At 46.0% G+C, this 24,224-nt stretch overlaps 1 protein-coding gene across 1 annotated transcript in view; it reads right to left on the bottom strand.

Moving 5' to 3' along the window:
• The window catches only part of FHL1 (four and a half LIM domains 1), a 59,157-nt gene that overhangs the window by 29,357 nt on the left and 5,576 nt on the right, over positions 1-24,224 (bottom strand). The window contains exon 2 of the mRNA XM_047715818.1: positions 8,837-8,909. The gene's annotated coding sequence lies outside the window, so the exon portion shown is untranslated. The remainder of the gene's footprint in view (positions 1-8,836; positions 8,910-24,224) is intronic.

Genomic DNA, 24,224 nt, shown 5'->3' on the forward strand with positions numbered 1-24,224 from the left:
ATATTTCATCCTTTTTAGTTAAATTGATCTGATGCCTAGAGCTGTTTAAACAAAATAGAAATATAATTATAGAAATAGTAAATTACGACTAGTATTAGCATGGTTCTCCATGCCGGGCTTTCACGTAAGGCTGACAGGATAAGCATGATGGTGACAATGACAATAAGGAGGATAAAAAGTGCTACTCTTTCTCAAAAACACTGTCAAGGGCTTTGGCCTTCAGGGTTTGAGGTCTGCGAAAGCTCTGACCTCAGCTGGGCTTATTGCACTGACCAGGATAAAATGTACATGATTTAGCTGTGACCTTAATCTGAGAAGTTTCAAACCTAGGACTTAAGTGACTATCCAACATTCATCTCCCAAGTATGGATCTCTTTACAGGCGAGCATCTGTTGTTGGCTTCTCAAGTCTTTGTCCTATTAATAGACGAGTTGATGGAGAAAAGTCTTAAAACAATTTCCACATCCATGGAGTTTTACGATGTTAAAAAGTCTTAATAAAAACATTAAATATTCACAAGTTCCTACTCGACTGGACCAAATTTGATGACAGATCTAATCCCTAATATTTCACTGTGGAATAAGGATGCAACACACTTATGTCACCTCCCCCTTTGGCCTTCGTGCCATGCGTGTTAGTCATGGATGGGCTCCTTTGCTATGGTTTGAAAGAGAATTCGCATATATGAATTTGCTCCTAGAGAAGATACAAGGACCTGCAAACAGGGAAATTCTCCACAAAAAGACTAGCACAGTATATACAAGCCTTATACAAAGTAAAGCACTCTGATGTGATTATGGATAAATCATTAAACTTCCTAAAACCGGAGTATCCTTCGAAGTCTCAAAGCATCATATAGGAGATGATGCAAAATTTTAACAGTCTGAACCAACTTTAGTCCAAGATGGCTTGACATGAGCTACCTTGGAGGTCAGACATCCCAGGCCTTTGTTTCACATCGAGTGGATACACTAGACTTAAATTGCAGTGTCCAAACCTAGCTTCTTCCATGGGAATCCTTGTCCAACCCAACCTTTATTATGGACTTCCATGCCTCAGTTCAATATGCTTAAAGTCTGAAATGTGGTTTAAACATGTACACGCATGTGGATTTATAATCCTATGATGGATAAAGAAGATAGCTTTTAAAAATAAAGAAATGCATAACGTCCAATCAATGTTCCTTCCCGTTGACTTAACTTTTCTTACAAATGGTTCTCTTATAGAAAGTTCTTGTGGAGCGTTCCTTCACATTATCTATATGGTACTTTATTTCACTGAAAAGAAAATGATTTCCTGGGGCTATCAGTAATGTTGTGTGCATGTGCACATTTCTGTAGAAGACTTCTCAGTTTCTTTACAAGTGCTACACGAACTCTGATTGAAGACGGCCCAAGAGTCCAAGACTCTGGAGATCCCACTTTTCAAGAGACCTGTGAGGACCCTTCCTCTAAGTGAGGCAGTTTCCCTCCCCCAGGGAAAATGAATTCCTTCTACATCAGAGGCTGGGAAAGCTAGGCCGTGTACAAGAGGTCAAAATTAAGTCCATTAAATCCCAGCACTGGACTTAGTCACCATAGAGACAGGGGAGATAAATAAACTAGTAACCTTAACAAATGGGCTGCACCTTTGCCAGACAGATCTCTGACTTACCATTATTTTTACTTAAGCATCTCCCAGTCCAAACATAACGGACGAGGAAGACTACAAAACCAAACAGAACTGGACCCAAAAGCAATAGGAACGCTCATGCAGGCAAAGGGCAGGCAAAGAGTCAAGAGCTACCCGCACCCCCCCGCCCAGTAATGTGCTCTCTGTTCCCCTTGAACAACGATTGCAACATGAAGCTCTAGAGGCAATGACATATGGGGAAAATATGCGGTGCTCAAGCCAGAGGAAACCATGTCAGAAAAGAAAAACAGACATGAAGTAACTGACCTAATTAAAGGAGAAGAGTACACTTCCAGCAGGGAAACAAGTCGATCTGACACAGGGAACCCAGCTGGGTGGGGGGCTCTGTACAGAGGCTCGGGATAGTAGAGGGGACTCTGTCACTTAGCTCAAGGCCACCAGAAGAGGAACCGGGCATTACCCTTGCATTGTGGCCCCACTGACGCTCTACTTATGGGCACCCGGAGGCTTCAGACAGTGAGATTTGTGCCCTGGCACTGCTACCCAGGAAGGAAAGCTCAGAGACAAAGGTTTACACTCAACCATGTGGGTCACCAAGATGCCTCTCTACCAACCACAGAAAACAGAAGAAAAATGGGGAAAGAGAAGGAAAAGGGAAGAAAACCGAGAGTGGAGGATGATGGAACAAAGCAGCAAGTAGGAACTCTATCCTCAGAACCCCAGGCCTAGGCTCTAGGCAGGAGTCCCCACCAGGTCTCGTAGTCTCATAGGTATTTACTCAACACCAACAGCTTGAGACACCAGTGGAGGAGGTGAAAGCTGGGGAAGCTCGACCTCGAGGCGGGCTGTAGACCTGCGGCACAATGTACAAACCGCAGACGGTAATATGGAGAAAACCTCAAATGACGTGTTCCCTCTCGCTCTTGTCCACATGCACGTGGCTCTTTACCAGGCTGTCATCACAGCACGCAGACAGATGTGCATGGCGTGTTTTAGGAAGGCCGTGTTGTACAATCCTTCCATACCGCTCTGCATGCCTCAAGATGATCATTTCAGGCCGATTCGTGGAATTCCACCGCACAGATGTATCCTAATGGCTTAACCAAGACTCCTTCTAGAGTCCTTAAACCAATTCTCTAATGTTGGACATGTAAATCCTTTCTTTTTGTCCATGAGAATACGTGTGATAAATACCTTCATTCTCTTCTTAGAACAACTTGTTTCTTAGAACACATTTCCCAGCATAGGATCATGGGACCAAGGGTATCAAATTTTGGGACTTTGGCCACGAACTGCCAAATCATGTTCCAGAAGGCTTATTACCAGCTTCCAGCACCACCAGCAGCAAGTGTTTTTTAGTTTTGAGGCAACCAACTGTATGAGCACTAGGTTTTCCTTTTGTTTCTGTTGACTTAATAGGTGAAAAAGATACCTTCGAGGTGTCTGAATATGCTTTACCTTTGCACACCAAAGAGGCTGAATGTTTCCGCAGGCATTTATTTGTCCTGCAAGATAACGGTGCCTCTCTCACCCTTCTACCTAGCTACAGAATTCACTCAAACAGCAGTTAGGGAGCACCTACCACTGTACCTAGCTGCAGAATGCATTCACCCGGCAGTTACAGAACACCTACCATCCCACCTAGCTGGAAAATTCAATCAGCTGGTGGTTCGGGAGCACCTACCATTGTACCTAGCAGCAGAATTCATTCAGCCGGCGGTTAGGGAGTATCTACCATTGTACCTAGCTGGAGAATTCACTCAGCTGGTGGTTAGGGAGCGCCTACCATTGTACTTAGCCACAGAATTCACTCAGCCGGCGGTTACAGAGCACCTACCATCGTACTCAGCCATAAAATTCACTCAGCCGGCAGTCAGGGAGCACCTACCATCAGGCTGCACTATCTCGGCGCATTCTGTGCGTGATATGGAAATTAGCTATCTTACCAAATGCACCACACTCTTCTCCTGGTGTGTTTTCCTTTCACGAGTTTTTCCTAGCTTTCCTGAGGTTTAATTAACAAGAAATACACACGCTGCAGATAGAGAGCATGACAACCTGACATGGGCTTATGCTGCAAGCTGATTACCACTGCCGAGTTAGTTAACATATCCGCCACCCCAGAGTTCCTGTTTCTTGTGTGGGTGCTTAAGAACACTGAAGATCTACTCTCAGAAAATTTTTATGTATTTGAGCCTGTTGATCTTCCTTTCTGACTACCACTCTCACTATATAGCTCACAAGGCTATCATTTATCCAGGGACTCAATAACTGTCCTATTTTCTGTGGTCTTATTTACAAGTTTTCTAAGCGTCTCATAAATATATTCTCCTACAACTACAAAATTCACAGTTCCAATTCCTACTTCACTTTTCTAGAGCTTTAACACGTGTAGTTATTTTACTGTAGATACTTAATTTAAAGCATGTTTTAAAATAAAAATTTATCTTTTATATGGCTATGTTATATTAAAAAGCTGACTTCTGGGTGCCTGGGTGGCTCAGTGGGTTAAGCCTCTGCCTTTGGCTCAGGTCATGATCTCAGGGTCCTGGGATCGAGGCCCACATCGGGCTTTCTGCTCAGCGGGGAGCCTGCTTTCTCCTCTCTCTCTATGCCTGCGTCTCTGCCTACTTGTGATCTCTCTCTCTCTGTTTCAAATAAATAAATAAAATCTTAAAAAAAAAGCTGACTTCTGGGGTGCCTCGTTGGCTCAGTTGGTTGGGTATACAGCTCTTAATTTCAGCTCGGGTCATGATCTTAGAGTTGTGAGACAGAGCCCCACGTCGGGCTCCACACTCACCAGGGAGTCTGCTTGGGATTCTCGCTCTCCCTCTCCTTCTGCCCCATCCCACCTCTCTCCCCACTCCTCAAATAAATAAATAAATAAATAAATCTTAAAAAAAAAATAGCTGACTTTCTAAACTTACCCTACTGGTGGACTAAACTAGAAGAGAACTAGAAGTGAACTCAGGTTTACCTAGGAAGAATCAACCACGAACAGCCTGTCCAAGATCTCCTCCTCTTTCTTGGGCCAAAGAAAAATATATGTAGAAACGTCACTACATGAGGGGCCCCTGGGTGGCTCAGTTGGTTGGGCATTTGCCTTCAGCTCAGGTCATGATCCCGGGGTCCTGGGATCGAGCCTCACATTGGGCTCCCTGCTCAGTGAACCTGCTTCTCCCTCTCCCTCTGTCTGCTGCTCCCCCTGCCATGCACATGCTCGCTCTCTCTCTCTCTCTCTCTGTCAAATAAATAAATAAAATCTTAATAAAAAAAGAGAGAAAAGAAACATCACTGCATGAGCTTTTCCTTAGGATTTCTTTAGGGTTGAGTCCCCTTGCTGGTCAAAGGGACATGCGTCCTCGGACTAGCCAGTGGTACAATCCAGTGTTTACTGGAACTGGGAAATCTCAGGCCCTTCTCCCAGACTTCCTGTGTTAGAATCCAAGTATGAAAGTTTGAGAAAAGCTGGGGGAAAGAGCACAGGAATCCCCCAAACTCTGTTGATGCTCAATCAGATACCATGAAGAGATAGCTCTCTCCTCAAATGTTTACCCTCAACCCTTTTGGTGGAACCAATCTCTACACCCAACGTGGGGCTCGGACTCACAACCCCAGGATAAGAGTGGCACGTTCTACTGACTGAACCAGCCAGGCGCCCGACCCTCAACCCCTTCAATGCAGGCTCTTAAGTTAAAATGAGTACCACCCAACCTCATGTACCTGAAAATTAAAAGCTAATACTTTGAGAGAAAGGATGGCTCTCCATCTGGAACCTCAACTTCATCTGAACCGGAGGCTGAAAACTCACATGCCTCTAAGAGCCAAAATGAGTAAAACACTCCGATAACAGCCACCGATGCCTGTCCCTGGTGTCGGGGAGGTTGAGAGAGTGGTAGAGGCTCTGGCAAACTTCGGAGCCCGCCTTCCACCTGAAGACACAGCAGCTACTCGGCTCCTCAGCCGGCTGTTGCCCAACAGGAATGCAGGCTCCATGTGGCCAGATCTTCTGATATTTCAAAAGAAGCTGGAAGTCTGGGTCTTTAAAACATGTGCAATCTCTCAATTTTTAAATGCTGGCAATTCACTTAAAATTTTAAAAAGAACACCTCTGTGTGCCAGATTCAGCCCACCAGTTTGAGACCTTGGCTCTAGACTGACGATTTCCAAATTCCTTAAGCTTGTGAACCCATCTGTGCTGGTTTTCATGCTTACTTGCCAGGGCACCAAGAAGAGAGGTCACATCAATATAAATGGTACAAACCAAATCACTATGACTACTATATTTTAAATTTTTGTTTTGTGAATATTACTAACTGCCAAATAAATCAATAATGAAAGTGACCATATGTCAGTGATACAAATATTTCCTAGATGTGAAATACATGTTTAATTCATTAACAACATTGTCACTACTACAGAAACAAATACACAGAACACCCAGCTCAAGGGTGCCTGGGTGGCTCAATCGTTAAGTGTCTGTCTTCGGCTCAAGTCATGATCCTAGGGTCCTGGGATGGAGCCCTGCACTGGGCTCCCTGCTTGGCGGGGAGCCTGCTTCTCCCTCTCCCACTCCCCCTGCCTGTATTCCCTCTCTTAATGTCTCTATCAAATAAATAAAAAAAATCTTAAAAAAAAATACCCAGCTCATGGGTGTGTTAAGAATTATGGTAGGTTCGAGGGGCGCTTGGGTGGCTCAGTGGGTTAAAGCCTCTGCCTTCAGCTCAGGTCATGATCCTAGGGTCCTGGGATCGAGCTCCGCATCGGGCTCTTTGCTCAGCGGGGAGCCTGCTTCCTCCTCTCTCGGCCTGCCTCCCTGCCTACTTGTGATCTCTGTCTGTCGAATAAATAAATAAAATCTTAAAAAAAAAAAAAAAAGAATTATGGTGGGTTCGGAGTGCCTGGCCAGTCAGAGGAATATGAGACTGCTGATTTCGTGGTTGTGAGTTCGAGCCCCACGCTGGGTGTAGAAAGGACTTCAATGAACAAATGAATGAATGAATCGGTGAACAAACAAATGAGTAAATAAATACAAAATTTAAACGAAAGAAAAAAAGAGTTATGTTGGGTTGAAGTTTTTGTTCCAAGTAATTCCATAATTAAAAGGGGGCCAAATGACAAATACTGTATTAAACATAAGTTGGGATTCATTATTATCTAAAAACCTAAATATCCTCATATGAAAACTGCAAAGTCCATTTTCCTAAACTGTTCAATTGTTTCGAGCAACCTTAAACAACAGAGTGTGAAATACACGATTTACATTTGTTTCCAGTTCAGGGCATGTGGGTTCCAGGCAGGGCTGCACCCCCAGCATGAGGCTTACATACTTCATTATTTGCACGTGTCTCACGCAAGGCGGCATAAATCACAGGCCCAGAGAGCACATGGGCGACAGGCACGTTGAACTGCGCCCCTGAACCCACCCGGGCCTACGCGATACTGGGCAATTTAATTAAAAAGGAAAACCAACTGTCAGCTTCCCCATCTGCAGACAGAAAAAGCATCCAGGGATGGCCTACACTTGTGGAGCACCAGACCAAAATGTAGTACTACTGTCCTTGGCCCGTGCCTACACGCCTGGCCTCGTACACAGTAGAGCTGAAGGAATGAGTCCATCAGGACGAGGCAAGATACAGCGGCGCGGGGGCCGCCGTGCTGCTGCTTCCCGTCAAGCCTGTAGATTCCCGCCGCGGGGAAGCTGCATTCAACAGACTCCATGAAGCCACCTGCGAAAATCACTGCTCTAGAAGGAAACCCACGGATGCTGAGTTTTGGTGAAATTAAAGATGCCGCCGGGGTGGTTTAATATCACAAGACCACTCCGAGTATGTACTCAAAAACCTCCAGTGAAAATGTTTTCCTTCCCAGAATACACACTTTCCACAGAAGTGGCCACAGGGCGGCAGCCTCTGCTCCTCAGACTGAGGGCATCGGGCTTCCAGCTGCCCTCAGGGTCCTCAGAGGACACTGGGAGTCACGGTTCTGCTCTGGTGTTCTCCGGGGCAGGGGGGGGTACCTAGGATTTCATTTGAAGACAGGTTTCTATCATTAGAAAAAACGAAGTTTGAAAACCACCCTTCTAGGTAAAGGCTACAGATGGCAGCCACGGCAGGGTTGGGACCCTCGGAGGGCAGAATCGAACGCTGGTGGCCAAGAAGCTGCAGATGCTTTGGTCTGTGGCCAGCTGGAAGCCCCAGGCCCCGGGAAGATGTTCCAGCTTCCATGTAATTGAGGAAACTGACAAACCTCACATTCAACAGTCCTAAAAATCTGTCCTTTTTTTTTTATTATTCTTTAAGGTGTGAATATATAGATTTCAAAACGTGTGAAGAATTCTCCAGCAAGTGGGTGTCAGGGAAACAGTGAGGGCCAGCTTGCAAGCCTCTACCCTCGCTGAAATCAACGGCCCACACTGCATGTGAGAGTCCTGAGTAGTCTGGGGCCGGCACATGTCAGCTCCTCTCCCACAAACATGCGGGTGGGCGAAGGCTGGGGCCCGGAAAGCACAAAGCCGGGGGCCCCTGACGCTGGGCCGGGATGAGCCATCTCTGAGATGTGCAAAGGTGACTATGCTGACTTTCCGGGAGAGCCCTGAGCCACCGAGTCGTCCCAGAGGACTGGGACGTTTTGGCCACAGGAGTAAAGGAAGCCGACCAAGGATGTGTGCTAATGAGACGGTTGCCCAATCTGGCCCTTCACACCCGTGCAGCCGTGCTCTGAACTTCGGCTCCCATCCGCAAACAGCGCGCTGGCCCCCGCTGATGTAACCCCTTGGAAGCCCCCTCCGGCGCTCCTACCCCAGATCCTGCAAGGCCAGCAGCACACACCTTGGTTCCCTGAACCCAGGACGGCTGAGTCAGCCCGACCCTCCCACGAGGTCGCCTGGGCACCAAGCCCCTCCCTCGATGCCACCGCTGCTCTGCGGAGCTTTCCTGCTCCCTACTGTCCGGTTGGGACATGAGCACCTCGGGGTTCTCAGGCAGCTCTTCTAACAGTTCCGTTGTGCCTGGCACAATCACTTTTCATGGCCCCAAATTAAAAGCAAATGAGATTTTCTTCCCCCCCTCGAAAAGACATTCCCCCAGAGAGCTAATATTTATACAAATAAAGCTTTTTTTTTTTTAAACAGTGTTGACCCAATATCACCTATTGGAAGACTGAAAAATCAGTATTTGAATTTGTGGCCATCGGTACAACTTACCTTACACTGGACGCAAGGAGACTGGGATGTGTCAGCAAGGGCGGAACACAGTGGATGACAACTTCCAATGTGCCTGAGTCAGGAAAAAAATGCGAAGCAAGATGCGAAGTTACCTTTTCAGAAAAGTTAAGAGAGTCTAAGAAAAAAAACCCCACAAAACCCCCCCCAAAATACCCCAAAGTCTACTTCCTTCGAAATGGCTCACAGTAACACCTTCTACTTCGTATTTACAACCCTCAAAGTTAAACTGCCAAGATGTTCCGCATATTCCCCCACTGTCTGTTTATCGCATAACATTCGCACCAGTGGGCGGATCTGGCCCCCTCATTATCAGGCTGCATTAACTCAAACACTCAGCATTGTTAGCACAGTGAGCTCATGGCCTATTTCAGCTTTAAATTAACATTTGGCAATCACCCGGGTAATCAAAACAAATGACTCAGTCGTTTAGAATAGATTTATTAGTTAAGCCTTACCCCCCCCTTTAACATCTTTAGAATATTTTGCCACAGGAGGGCTACGATCCAGGCAGAATGTAGAGCACAAGTCACCAGAGGAATATTTAGAGGTGTTGCCATGGAGACGAGGGGCCGCGTGACCACCGAAATTATCTCCAATCAACAACGGCATTAGGATGCGGGCTGACAAGGGGGCTCATCCCTGCCCAGGGTGGAGGGCTCGCATCGCTAGCAAACAGGTGTGCCCTGTGCTCTTCCCGTCATCCAAGCAAAGACAGTGCCCTGATGTGCTGCCTCCAAGCCCTTGACGCCTCCCCAGAGGCACCTCGATGCTCCCTCCCCCCAATTCAGAAGGGCCAGCTGGGGCTAAGGAGAAAAGAGGTGCGTGAAATCCTGAAACCCAGCCCAAGAGCACCTTTAAAGCAACTGCGAAAGGGACATGAGCAAATGAGACCTGAGGAATAGATGGCTCCCTGAAAGGAGGGCCCCCTCTGTTCTGTTCCCTGCTCCATCTCCATGCCCGAACAGTGTCTGACGGACACACAGGACACTCTCAAAAGGGATCTATGGAGCCGTGTCCGGTGGTGCAGTGCACTAAGCCTCTGACTCTTGGTTTCCACTTGGGTAGTGCGATCAAGATCAGGGGGGCCTGACACGGGGGACTCTCTCCCCCTCTGCTCCTCCCCCTGACCTACCTCTCTAAAATAAATAAACAAGTTTTTTTTTCCCCTAAAGAAGTATTTATGGAGGGGCGCCTGGGTGGCTCAGTCCTTAAGCATCTGCCTTCGGCTCAGGTCATGATCCCAGGGTCCTGGGATCAAGGCCTGCATCAGGCTCCCTGCTCAGCGGGAAGCCTGCTTCTCCCTCTCCCACTCTCCCTGCTTGTGTTCCCTCTCTTGCTGTCTTCCTCTGTCAAATAAATAAATAAAATCCTTTAAAAAAAAAAAAGTGGCAAACACAGACCGCAGATTATAACCAGGCTCGTGAATGCCCACCTCCCACCCCCAGCCAATGTTTCCTTGGGCTGCTCACCAAACAAGCAGCGGTTAGAGAGTTTTAAAAGGGTTTTCATACTGGAAAAGAAGTAGCTGGCCCAGTTAGTCCAACAGGCCGACAGGTTCATCTGTGTAGAGATCTTAAAGACAACTGTCGTGCTGAAGACAACTACTCCCAACTCAAGACGGACAAGGATGCTGACCACAGGGACAGGTTCTTGTCTGCCAGATCAAAAGCCCAGAGGAAGGCCATATGCACCAGCGACCAGGACAAGTCGCTAGCTTTCAAAAGCAAATGTCTGAAAGTGACTGACTTCAAAGAAATACCTTCTAGTCCTCTTCCCATGTCTGTTTACCTGGAGCTACATACGAATACGCATTACTTGTTCCATGTTGTGTCTCCTCGGTACTACAGAACCTGCAGGGTCCGTCTCGGAGGCAGGGCCGGAAACCCCACCTTTCTTTCCTGACGGTACTCAGCAGGGCACATAAACATATACAAAAAAGGCTTCAGCCAGTCTCCTTTCCCACTACCCACAACCCATTCACACGGAACTCACGGATTCTAGAAGGTGCCACACCCTATCAAGCAACTGGGGTGCGAATGCAGCATGGCACAGCTGTTCACAGGAGGGTGCCGGAGTCAGACTGCCTGGGCCCAAACACCGGCCCGGCCTCACAGCCGCTGTATAAACCTCTTTGAGCCTCACAATGGGGAACTACCTCACAGAGTGGCTGTCTGGCAGGAGGGCAGCACATGGGGAGCCCCTGCTAGTGCCTCACCGAATAGGAGAGGGGCCCAGATCACCCCCAGGATAGCAGGTGCACAGTGAAAATGTTATCAAACTCAGATAACGATTTCCTATGCTGCCATAAGCACTTGGCACCACCTACGCCCCTGCTCAGATTCAGCCCAACGTAAACTTCAAGCCCAAACCCATCACACACAAGTGATAATGACCTCTTTCATCTTACGCCCCCTTGTGGAATGGATTTCTCCTGGAACTGGGATTCCGTACACACGGGGCTCCCTCCACCTGAGGGAATGGGTTCTGGGCTTAAAGAACTGGAAGAGCTTCCTCCCTACAGCGCCCACCCTGCCAGTACCTTTCCTGCCTCCTCGGTCTGCTCCCCATCTCTGCAAGTTCAGGCTTGGAGAGGCTGGATGTGGGGTTGCGGGGTGGGCAGCAAAAGACTGACTAGCAACCACAACATGACCTGGGGTCTCCTTCCCATAGGGAGTCCTTGCCTGCCATGTTCCCACACACCCTCCAGAGAGCAGGAGAGAGAAAGGCCCAAAGGCTGGGCAGGCGGGGCTCTCACACTGGGGCCCACCTTGGGGGCCCCCCACCCCCCGAGTCGGCCATGCCACAGCTCATGCTTTCCCCCATCAAGTGCTAGACCACCAAGGACAGGAACAACATGCAGGGAGATAATAACGACCAGCCTCTGCATCTCCCCTTCCCTTCTCTGTCTGTGCTGCTGTGGCCCCGCTGGGGAGGATGAGACACTCGCGGCAGGCGGGAGCCGTGTACCCATCCCGATGTGCCGTGTGTAACCGCGCCTCTGGACACACACGACACGGACTGTACTGACGACTATGCACAAGTCAAAGAATAAAAACCCAATGGCAGCCAAACACGCTGGGTAAAACGTTGATGACAGTGAAGTCAAACCCAAACAATCTAGGGTTAGTCATGCTTTAAAAAAAAAACCACGTTCGTCTCATTCCATCCTGACAGCATTAGTAAGTGCTCATTTCATCATTCACAGGATTCCAGAAGGAGCCAGCAGGTTTATTCGGGTGACATTTAACATACGTAACCATTCTCCTGTGGGTTTAACAACAGTCTGTCAAGGTCACAGACAGGGGTGACCCTGTCACTACCGGCAGCCAAGCTTCAGCGGTCCCCAAATCACCCATCGATTGGGTGAATTACGTGGAAAAAATAAAATCCAGAGCCAGCAGCTGTTGGAATGTACCGAAAAGACCAGTTGAATCAATCACAACGGTTGAGCCCCACAGATTCATTGTCTCCTCTAAATTCTCTGAAACGTGATTGTCATGGTAACCGCTCCTTAATCACGCTCTTCAGACTATTCTCTCTTACCTCTGAAACCGGAAAAAGACCGGTGAAACCCAAACATCTTCATCAGGTCCACTCGGCCTGGCAACGGGCTGCTCAGATGGCTCGCTTTTCCTACCTTTTTTTTTTTTAAAAAAGATTTTATTTATTTATTTCACAGAGATCACAAGTAGGCAGAGAGGCAGGCAGAGAGAGAGGAGGAAGCAGGCTCCCTGCCGAGCAGAGAGCCCGATGTGGGGCTCGATCCCAGGACCCTGGAACCATGAACTGAGCCGAAGGCAGAGACCTTAACCCACTGAGCCACCCAGGTGCCCCCACTTTTCCTACTTTTATCCGGGTGCTCACACTACGGTGGTCAGAGACACTGGCCTATGTACCGTTCAGAACACACTTTAAATGCAGCTTCATGGGGCGCCTGGGTGGCTCAGTGGGTTAAAGCCTCTGCCTTCGGCTCAGGTCATGATCCCAGGGTCCTGGGATCGAGCCCCGCATCGGGCTCTCTCCTCGGCGGGAAGCCTGCTTCTCCCTCTCTCTCTCTGCCTGCCTCTCTGCCTACTTGTGATTTCTGTCTGTCAAATAAATAAATAAAATCTTAAAAAAAAAATAAATGCAGCTTCATAAATGCAATAAATACAAATGAGTCGGCCACGGGCTGGTTTATCAGGAGAACTGATAAGCTGGCTCTCATTCAGCAAAATAATTTATTGGCAAAAATTAACACAGAAGAAAGATGCCTCGTTTGCAGTAATTTCAACATAATCAAGATCTGGAACATCAGCCAATCTCTAACAATATATTAACTTAATAAACAAAAACTGAAAAGATGTTACGTTACAGAAACGCAGTAAAATCTAATTTTGTGTCTTTATATCAGAATTTAGTATAGAGTATATCACAAAACATACTCTGGAAGATCATTTATTCCTCACAAGTTTCTAATCCTCGTTATATATAACAGAATCATAATATTCTTCACAATTTTTTTTCTTTGTTTTACTTATTATATACAGAGCTGCCTCATTTTCAAATGGCTGGCTGGTAAGTCCATTGTATGAAAGTACTATTTTAGCTTTTTAAATTTTTTTTTTAATTTTTTTAACTATCCTAGCTGGGTTTTTTGAGACAGAGAACAAATGGTGGTAGGGGGAAGAGGAAGAGGGAGAGAGGGAGAGAGAGAACCCTAAGCAGGCTCCATGCCTCAGGGCTCGATCCCACGACCCTGAAATCATGACAGGAGCCGAAATTGAGTCAGATGCTTAATGGACTGAGACACCCAGGCATCCCACTTTATTTTATTTTTTTTAAAGATTTTACTTATTTATTTGACAGATGGAGATCCCAAGTAGGGGCAGAGAGGCAGGCAGGGAGGGGGGAAGCAGGCTCCCTGCTAAGCAGACAGCCTGATGTGGGGCTTGATCTCAAGACCCCGGGATCAATCACAAGAACCTGGGATCATGACTTGAGCCGAATGCAGAGGCTTTAACCCACTGAGCCACCCAGGTACCTGCCACTTTATTTTTATTAATTTATTTTTATTTTTTGAGTCTAGTTGACACACAATATTACATTAGTTTCAGATGTGTAACATGGGCTTCCCATTATTCTCCACAATTTGGAAAGAGAAAGTTTTGATCCTTACTCAGTTTCAGAAAAGACAGGCTATATTTTTAAAAGATATCCACTAGATATACTACATGTTTAAAGTTGCGATCACTCTAGATTTTTCCCCAGATTTTTACAGTTCCTTTGGAAAACTAAAAAGTACACACCTTTACCAAAGTTGGAGTGATGAGCTATTTTTTAAACCTTGCACTGAAAGACATGTAACACTTCTAAAATATTGAATTTGCTCTTGTAGGTTGCCAAACAAGGTAAGAAAAGGTGCCTTGCCTTCCAGATAGAGCATGACCTATAAACTAACAAAAGGGGGAAAGGTGAGTGGTGCCCCCACCATGACCCGAATAAACACTAAGAAGCTCTTTCCATGGGCCATTTCTGGATGCAAATTTAAAAGAATTTTTTGGTCATAAAGGAGGAGATATTAAATACAAATATATTTGTTTATTTTTTGACTGGGGTACTAAAAACATTAAGAATACTTTTGCAACAGAAACAAAAAATAGGGACACCTGGGTGGCTCAGTGGGTTAAGCCTGTGCTCAGTTCATGATCCCAGGGTGCTGGGATCGAGTCCCATATCAGGCTCCCTGCTGAGTAGAGCTTCTCCCTCTGCTTCTGCCTCTCCCCCTGGTTGTGCCCCCTCGCTCTGTCAAATAAATAAATAAATAAATAAATAAAATCTTAAAAACAACGCACAAAAAAATAAACAAGTGGGACTACATCATACTAAAATGCTTGAGCACAGGAGAGGAAAACTGTCAACAATACGAAAAGGCAACCTACTGAATGGGAGAAGATAGGTGCAAATCATATCTCCGATGGAGGCGCATGTCCATTACAGAAAGCATTCCCAGAGCTTCAGGGCCAAAACCAAACAATCCAATTAAAAGATGGGTAGAAGATGTCAACAGACATTTTCCCAAAGAAGACATCCAGATGGCCAACAGGTACATGAAAAGATGCTCAACCCCATTCAGCATCAGGGAGATGCAAATCCAAACCACAGTGAGCTTCCCCCTCACAGCTGGCAGAATGGCAGAACGGCTGTTAGGAAGAAGACAAGAAACAACAAGCATTGGTGGGATGTGGAGAAAGGGGCTCCCTTGTGTGCTGTGGGTGGGAATGGAAATTGATGTGGCCGCTGTGGAAAATACTATGGAGATGCCTCAGAAAAATAAAAAAGGAACTATTGTCTGGCAATTCCACTTCTGGGTATTTAGCCAAAGAAAATGCAAACACAAACTTGAAAAGGTATCTGCAGCCCCACATTCACTGCAGCATCATCTATGACAACCAAGACATGGGATAAAGAAAATGTGGTAAGATGCATAGTGGAATATTACTCAACCATTAAAAAGAATGGAATCCTGCCACTTGCAATGACAGGGAATGGAGCTCGAGAGCATTGTGCAGAGGGAAGTCAGAGAAAGACAAATACCAAATGATCTCCCACATTATATGTGGAATCTTTAAAAAAAAAAAAAAAAAGCTTATAGAGAACAGACAGGTGGTTGCCAGAGGCAGGGGGTTGGGGGGTGGGAGAAATGGGTGAAAGGTTAAGAAATAAAACAAAAGGGGCGCCTGGGTGGCTCAGTGGATTAAGCCTCTGCCTTTGGCTCAGGTCATGATCCCAGAGTCCTGGGATCGAGCCCCACATTGGGCTCTCTGCTCGGCAGGGAGCCTCCTTCTCCCTCTTTCTCTGCCTGCCTCTCTGCCTACTTGTGGATCTCTGTCAAATAAATAAATAAAATAAAATAAAAAAAAAGAAATAAAACAACAAAGATAAGAGCTTTTTCCGCATAGATCATTGCAGAATTGCCAGCAAATGAGCTTGATGAGAATAAAGTAGAAAATGAAAAAATGTAATGAGACTTCAAGAATACATAAAGAATAGGGCCGTCTGGATGGCTCAGTAGGTTAAGCATCTACCTTCAGCTCAGGTCATGATCTTGGGGTCCTGGGACTGAGCCCCATGTCGGGCCCCCTGCTCAGCAGGAAGTCTGCTTCTCCCTCTCCCTCTGTCTCTGTTGCTCCCCGTGCTTGTGCTCACTCTCTCCTCAAGTAAGTAAAATCTTTAAAAAAAAAAAAAAAGGGAATACTTAAGAATAAAAAAGCCATCTATAACAGAAGAGGGGACACTAAAATTATCAGGCATTGGGAACAAATGTGAATAATGCAAAACCACCAAAGCAAAACAAATCAAAAGGCAAAATCCAGCAAGAAAAATGGAGTGGCAAATATTTGCTAAAGTCAAAAGGTAAAACCTTAACATTCTTGTCCTTTGCCCTAATGTTCAATGGTATTTTTGTTTTGTTTTAAAAATATGAAGATTGATGGCCCCTCAATGACTATTACAACAGCTCCCAGATAAAACAAATGATAAAATAAAAATTCACTTAATTGACTGAGAGGCTCGAATTACTCATTGCCAAGTTTGTGACTTTCCCACAACTCCAAGCATTCTTTCGTTAAGAAATAGGATTGTTTCCCCTGCCATGATGACTGTGGGTAGTTTTCTGGGGGACTACAGTTCTGTATTTTTACATAACTCACTGGGGAATACCAGCTCCTCAGATCAAAGCAATGAGGGACAAAGGATGAACACAGATCCATAGAATGTGACAATTCTGATAGAAGCATCTGGAGAGCACCGGCTGTCTCAGAAGTTCGAGAGGAAGTGCTGGGCAAAGACATTCTAATACTGCCCTCACTCCCACAAACCATCACCCAGTCATGTCTACTCAATCTGCAAAAGAGCCTCCAGACCCTCTCTTTCCTATAATCTCAATTTCACGACCCTAATTTGGCCCATCATCACTTCACACCTAGACCAACTTCATCAGACACGCCCCTTCTTCATAGAGCTGCCAGAATAATTTTTCAAATGTACCACCAGGAATGCATCCCTCCCTTTTCCCTCAACCTTCCCCCATCGTAATCTAAAGACCAAATTTCCAGCATGAAATTCAAGGCCTACCCATCAGACCCATTTTACCTTCCCCCATTTCTCCACTCTGCCTCTGGATGACTTCTAGCCAAAAGTTTGGCCACTGCTGGAGAAGAGCAGGTGCTTTGGCTCATGCCCCCCTATCCTTAAACCAGAGATTCTCAAATTCTGGCTGCCCCTGCAGAGCTAGAACCACTAGCGACATCTGGGTGCTCCCCCCCAGCCAAATTCCCTCCGATGAATCTAATGTGTAACCAAATCCGTAGCTGTGAAAGTTTAGTGAGCATCAGAGTCTCCAGGGGGCGTGGGAGTTATTCACACACAAAGTGTTGGGCCCCATCGCCAGTGTTCCTGGCTTGTAATAATCACCCGGTTCCAATATATAGAAACCAATTACAATAAGACCTTAAAAACCTCAATCTTCCTACCGGAGTTTCCTGGCCAGCTGGCTGCACTGAGTAACGGCATGGAGGTTCTGATGCTAAGTCTCTACCCTATCTCACGCCATGCGAGAGCCTCTGGGCCAAAGCCGCCAGACTGACCTGGATACTGGCTCAGAGTCGGCGTGAGTTCACCAACTATCCCTGCTGCTGCTCGTGACACCATAAATACAAGGGTCAAAAAAGTGCACATGGAGTTGTAGGGCAGGGAATTTAAGTCCAGGGCCCTACTCCACCACAAAGATGGCATGATGTCCCCCACTGTTAACAAAGCAAGACCCAACCCAATGCTCCCACAGACCTCTCCAGAAACTACTGTGCAACCAGCCAGCTGGAACTGGCCCACTCCTTCGGAAGCTCCCCCTTCCACTTGGCAGGGAGAGGGGGCCCAGGATACCAGTTACAGCCCCCCAGAAGCACGTCTCTTATGTTACTAGCGTTGAAACACACACACGGCCCTACTATCTGCAAGTTCACAGGAAAAAAGTGCCTGATATAGTCTTGGTATTTCTGAATCCTAAAGGGTTTTTAAATAGATTTGGGGAGCAGTTTTAGGTTTGCAGAGAAACTGAGCAGAAAGTACGGTTCCCGTTTACCTCAACACCTCCCGCCTGGTTTCCTTGGTTAATATCCTGTATTCCCGTAGCACGTCTGTCACAACCGATGAGCCGGTAGTCACACGTTATTATTCCTTAAAGTCCATAATGTACATTGGTGCTGTGCGTTCTACGGATTTTGACAAGTGTTGAAGGTTTTCTCCCCTTTACAGTACGTGCTGAGGTGCGATGAATCACCTACCTCACCTCGAGAGGACTATAATTGCTTTAGCATTGTAAAAGGAAGTTTCCTAGGATTATAACGTAAGTCATTTGCTTCTTTTGAATGATTCGTGGTTTCAAAGCCTGTCCCCTCCCCCCATAGCCCACAAACACATTCAACTCTGATTATCTGGAAGCCAACCGTTCACCACTCTCAAACCTCCAGTGTGGCCCCGACCTTGAAAGGAGTCTGGAGAAATGACAGGACCACGGAACAAAAAGTAAGAAAAACAGCCTCTGAAATGATAGCTGACGTGTTGGAATTAGTCAGTCTGTTGATAACTCGGGCTGGAGAGGTTTACAAAAACAGCTTTGTTAGCAGAAAGCGGGGCAGAGGAAGAGCAGTGGCATCAGGAGACAGAAAAGCCGAGGAAGAAACCGGGGAGAGGAAGACGGGGCGGGGCAGATGCAGTGGCACGCAGGAGCGACAGATGGACACTAGCCGGACAGCGTGATGGCAGTGAAACACACCGCCAGCTAGACACACGCAACAGTGACATGGACGGTTTTCCAAGGAGTGAGGGAGGAAGGGACAAAGTGTGTCTCGGTCCTCTGGCCCCGAAACTGCCTAATTATTCTTCCTTCTCAATCTGTCAATGGGAAGGCAACGTTTAACATACTAAAAGCTTTTCACATGAGCGTGGAAAGATGGCACTCCTTTCACCCATGGAAAATGCCTTCCAAAACCTTTTGGAAGGCTCAAGGGATAGGGTTTCTTTATTCCTGTCTATCGATGATGTACAGACACTAGCTAGAGGTATAAATATACAGACAGGCAAAATATTTACTAGTGCAAAGCAAAATTCAAATTATTTCATCTGTCCTGCTCTTGGGGGATGTGACAGAGCACACGGTAATTACTTCAGAAGAACACGGCCACTCTTCTGTCTCTTTCAGCATCATTTCCCTCTGGGCTGGAATCTAAGCTTACAAAGCGGCTCTCACACGAAAGCACATCAGCGGTTGCCTGGCGATGGGGGCAGAGGGTAGAATGTAAGGGCCGAAGGAGCACAAGGAAAGTTTTGGGGGAGTGATAAAAATATCCTACCTCCTGCTGGTGGCACTGGCTTCACGGGCGCATACGTCTGCCCAAGCTCAACAAAGCACACGCCTTAAGTGGATGCACTTGATAGTCCATAAATGATAAACAACGAAGTGGATTTTAAATCATCTCGATCATTCTACAGCGTACATGTATACCACATAATGATGTGGTACCCTTTAAACTTATGCAATCTGATTATTCCTTAATAAAGTAGGGAAAACATTTGATATTAAAAAGGGGGCTCTAGGGGCACCTAGGTGGCTCAGTGGGTTAAAGCTTCTGCTTTCAGCTCGGGTCATGATCCCAGGGTCCTGGGATCAAACCCCACATCGGGCTCTCTGCTCAGCGGGGAGCCTGCTTCCCCCTCTCTCTCTGCTTCCTTCTCTGCCTACTTGAGATCTCTCTCTCTGTCAAATAGATAAATAAAATCTTTAAAAAAAAAGGGGGGGGCTCTAGCTGACAAAAGGGGGGCTCTAACAAGGGCAGACAGCTTTAGCTGTAGAAGCAAGTATAAACATTCACCTCCTATTAGATACACGGCTGCCTGGTTTCTTTCCTTCGCACGGTTCGCTGTGCTTACCACATTGCAAAATCCTTCCCACGTCCTTCCTTAAAAGATGCAGGGCTTTTTTGTAGCCTAGAAGGGAAGCGCCTGGAATCTGGAGATGCAGAATCGTTGACAAGGCACTTAGTGTCCCTCTAGCTTCCAGGAGCTACCTGGCTGAGGAACTGATCATTTTAGGAATCTGAGACTACAGTTATTGATAGGCTGTTTCTTAGAAGCTGCTGAAAAACATAAAGTTGTGTTATTTCAAATCTGTAAATCTACTACCATGGCTTACTGATGCAGAAATGTTTGGACTGGAGCGCCTGGGTGGCTCAGTGGGTTAAGCCTCTGCCTTCAGCTCAGGTCATGATCCCAGGGTCCTGGGGTCGAGCCCCGCATCGGGTTCTCTGCTCCGCAGGGAGCCTGCCTCCACCTCTCTCTCTGCCTACTTGTGATCTCTCTGTCAAATAAATAAATAAAATCTTAAAAAAAAAAAAGAAATGTTTGGACTTTATGGCTCCTATGTGTGTGCTTGTGTATACTTTGTGGTCTCTAAGAGACCTGTGGGAAGGGGGGAACACCTGTTACTTCCCTTCACCTGGCCACATATAGTGCACATGATGGATTAGGCCTGGGCAGATGCTAGCCATCAGCTTCACAAACAAGAATGCAAAACCAAGCTTCGATGTCTTCTTGTAAATCACGCATCTCCAACGTGACACGAGTCAAGCAGTCTTACCCACACCCTAAAACTGAAAGTGAGTAACAAGTCTTAATCCAATATAGAAATTTAGTTTTGTCCCAGCCTCATCAAAAGCACCTTGCCAATAAAACCTCTGTACTCCCAGCTAGCATTTTCTTAGTATTGAGAAGTAAATGTAAACCCTTGTGGCTATTACAAATTCTTGGGATTACAGTGCGTATGGTGAACATTTCCTGGCTTGGAATATATGTAAGACCCAGAGAGTTTATGTGGGTGAAGAAAATACGAATTCGGGCGCCTGGGTGGCTCTGCCTTTGGCTCAGGTCATGATCCAAAGGTCCTGGGATCGAGTCCCACATCAGGCTCTTTGCTCAGCAGGGAGCCTGCTTCCCCCAGCCCGCCTCTCTGCCTACTTGCTATCTCTCTCTGTCAAATAAATAAATAAAATCTTAAAAAAAAAAAAGAAAACATGAATTCTACAAGCACTGAAGTGCTGACAGCAGACTTATTTTGATTGTTCTTTTTTTAGGTTTTGCCGCATTTAAAAACCACTACACATGTATCTTCTGTGCATTTTATATCTATGGCTGTTCAAAAATGAAGCCCTAGCAGATCTCGCTGGTTTAAATACAGAGGAAAACCCATTTTCCGAAGAGAGAGCTGGTGTACTCCAGGACGCTGGGAAGCGCTGTTTGCGCCCCAATAATGCACACAGTCATTAGCAGGTGGTAACGAGGAGCAAGAGCAAAACCTACTTAAGAACACACCCCTAGGCAAGGGTACAATTTTCTCATTTGTTCAAATGTAAGCCCTTGGCAATAAGTATCCGATCCATATTCATTATCTCACGGAGCTGCCGCTTCGATGGGGCCCGGGCCTTAGACAAGGGAGGAGGTCGTGTTTGCAGGTTGTGTTTGCAGGTTTCCGTGTCTACGCAGCCGGTGTGATCTCTATGCAGAGTGTGTGCTTAATGCTCATCCACAGGGGAGGTTTCTCTACCAAGTGACACCGGCTCTCTTTATCCCACGCCTGCTCTGGAGAGCGGCTTCCCTGCCCAGCCCGGGTTGGGGGGACCCTAACACTGTCAAGTGGGGTCAGCGGAAGACATGGTGGCAGATGAGCGGAACGATGGGGCTACACCCAGAGCCCAGAAAAAGGCAAGTGGGGAGAGTCTGCTGGGCTGAAAAGAGAGTGACCCCAAGAGTGAGAGAGACACACAGACAAAGGAGATGCAGAGAGAGGGAGCTACAGGAAGAAAGGAAGCAGGGTAGGCAAGGAAAGGGAGGGAAGCTTGTGGATGGTTTTCATAGAACCACATTACAACTCCTCTGTGGGTCTGTGTTAATGACGCCACACGGCCAGCATCTGCTACGATTTTAAGTTCCTACCTAAGTCAAAGCAGATGCCATCTTTATTTTTTAAAAAGATTTTGATTTATTTGGCAGAGAGAGACAGAACACAAGCAGGGAGGAGTGGGAGAGGGAAAAGCAGATTTCGTGCCAAGCAGTGAAGCCCGATGCCGGGCTCGATCCCAGGACCCTGGGATCATGACCTGAGCAGAAGGCAGATGCTTAATGACTGAGCCACCCAGGCGCCCCAAATGCAATCTTTAAAATTTCCTTCCCACATTTTTAATAGACATCCCATTTTACAAAGGAAAAGAATACATTCGTGCAACAATAGCCCCATGGTCTTCCAGACTATCACGTAGAAAGACTCTCAAAAAGTCAATTTTCACTTCTGCAACTATAGGCAGCTTTGACATGCCTTGGAACTTGGTACTTGTCCCATAGGCCAGGGGAAATTAAACGGAGAGCTAGATGCAAGAAAGCGGTTCCCCACCGCTAATGCTCAATTTCAATAAAGCAAACAAGAGGACAAATTCCTATAAAGCTTCCAGCTGGGTTTTTTTTTTTTTTTTTTTTGTGAGGAGTTTTTTTTAAAGTCATCTCCATGCCTAGTGTGGGGCTCGAACTCACAACCCTGAGATCAAGCTTGGTAGGCTCTACGGACTGAGTCAGCCAGGCGCCCCTACTCCCAGTTGTTTTGATCATTTTCTGAAGTTGGGAAATATTTGGCCTTTTTGGTATCCTTTTGTGTAGCTAACATACTTCCACCATAAAAGTCTTCTTTTGAGGGACAGGCCAACAAAGTTTGTGACTGTAAAGAGTTTTTATTTAGGAAATAAAAACTTACCTCTGTACGTAGGACCTAAAACTTCAAACTAGAACTCCAACATTAACACATTATATTTTTATATCTGGAAGCAGATGCTCCACACCTCTTTGAGCCTCAGTTTACTTATCCATAAAATGAGGGGGAGTGGGTCTTGACAGCCCTTTCTAGCGTGGGAATGCCATGACTCAAGTTGGAGGAGCAGAAATTTAAAGGAGCTTACGTGATCATTCTCTAACTCCCCGGCACTGCTCCCATCTCACTCCTATGACCATGACTTCTCTCTAGAGATGTAATAGTAACTCAAAATCTTTTAGTAAAGTTTTTTAAAAAAATAGCTTAGGCTACGTTTGTAAGTTGGAGACTTTGCAGTTGGACTCCCTTGAGTGCACCATTAAAAAAAACCACTACATTTAAAAAACAATATAAAACGCTGTCACTAATTTCTGGGCGGTGAGTTATAACCGATTTTTCTATTCTTCTTTAGGCTTTTCTGTATTTTCTGAACTTCCCTACAATGAAAAAGTACCAGTACTGTCATTAAAAAGTTGGATTTTTGAAAGGGATCAGTGCATTCTTGCAAGTTTTATCAGATCTCCCAAGTCTACTCTAAAATCATGAAGGGGGGGTACAAAATCCCTATCACAATGCGTGCGCATGCTCAGTGGCTGACTGCTGTAGCCCGAGTCATGACATTATTATTATAATCAGAATCTATGGTTCCCAGACCTCTGTGGAAATCAAAACATGCATTTTATCTAAATAACATTTCTCCCCCGCCCCAGCATCCTGGCCCTTGAGAATCATGGTTAAAATTCCTTTCCAATTTAAAGTAAATGAAATGAAACATGAAGTCCTCCTTCTACACACACACACACCCCAAAAACTGCTTGCCAGACAAAATGATTACTATTGGGCTGTTTTTTTCCCCCTCTTGTTATGCTCGAAAACACAACACATCAAAAGTTAAAATAAATATTTAGCTGTCAAAACAAAACACACCCCCCATATGGAAAACACAAGTATGAGTTTGATGACGTTTATTATAAAAACAACTTCCACAGCAAAAACAAATGTTTAAATTGTTTAAAAAGATGACAAAACCAGATGATGTCATTACTAAGTTCTACACGACCGTCCCAAGAAAGGAAGCAGGTGCACCGCAGAAAGAATATGAACACCACCAGCTAACTTCCAGGATCATGGTCATCAAAACAGTGTTCGAAAAATTCAAGTCAGACAGCAAATGAAGTTCTCCAAAATGACAATTACAGGCTTAGTTTGGGTAGATCCCTAGAACAAATTCGCTGCTGAACTCATTTCTCATCAGTGGAGGAAAGTGCAGTGATTCAGCTCCCCATTCTCTACCTGAATACAATCCATCATCTGTAACACGTTACCTCTGAAGCCTCTTTTTATCCAGGACCAGTAACTCACTCACCTTCGTGCAGCATGCTCAGCTCACCCCCCTTCACTGACCCCAAGATTTGGAAAGCAGCAAGGCACGGGGGCTTAGTCATGGGACTTACCTTCAAATCCCAACTCTCCCACTTG

This window comes from Lutra lutra, chromosome X (assembly GCF_902655055.1).
Source record: "Lutra lutra chromosome X, mLutLut1.2, whole genome shotgun sequence".
NCBI lineage: Eukaryota > Metazoa > Chordata > Mammalia > Carnivora > Mustelidae > Lutra > Lutra lutra.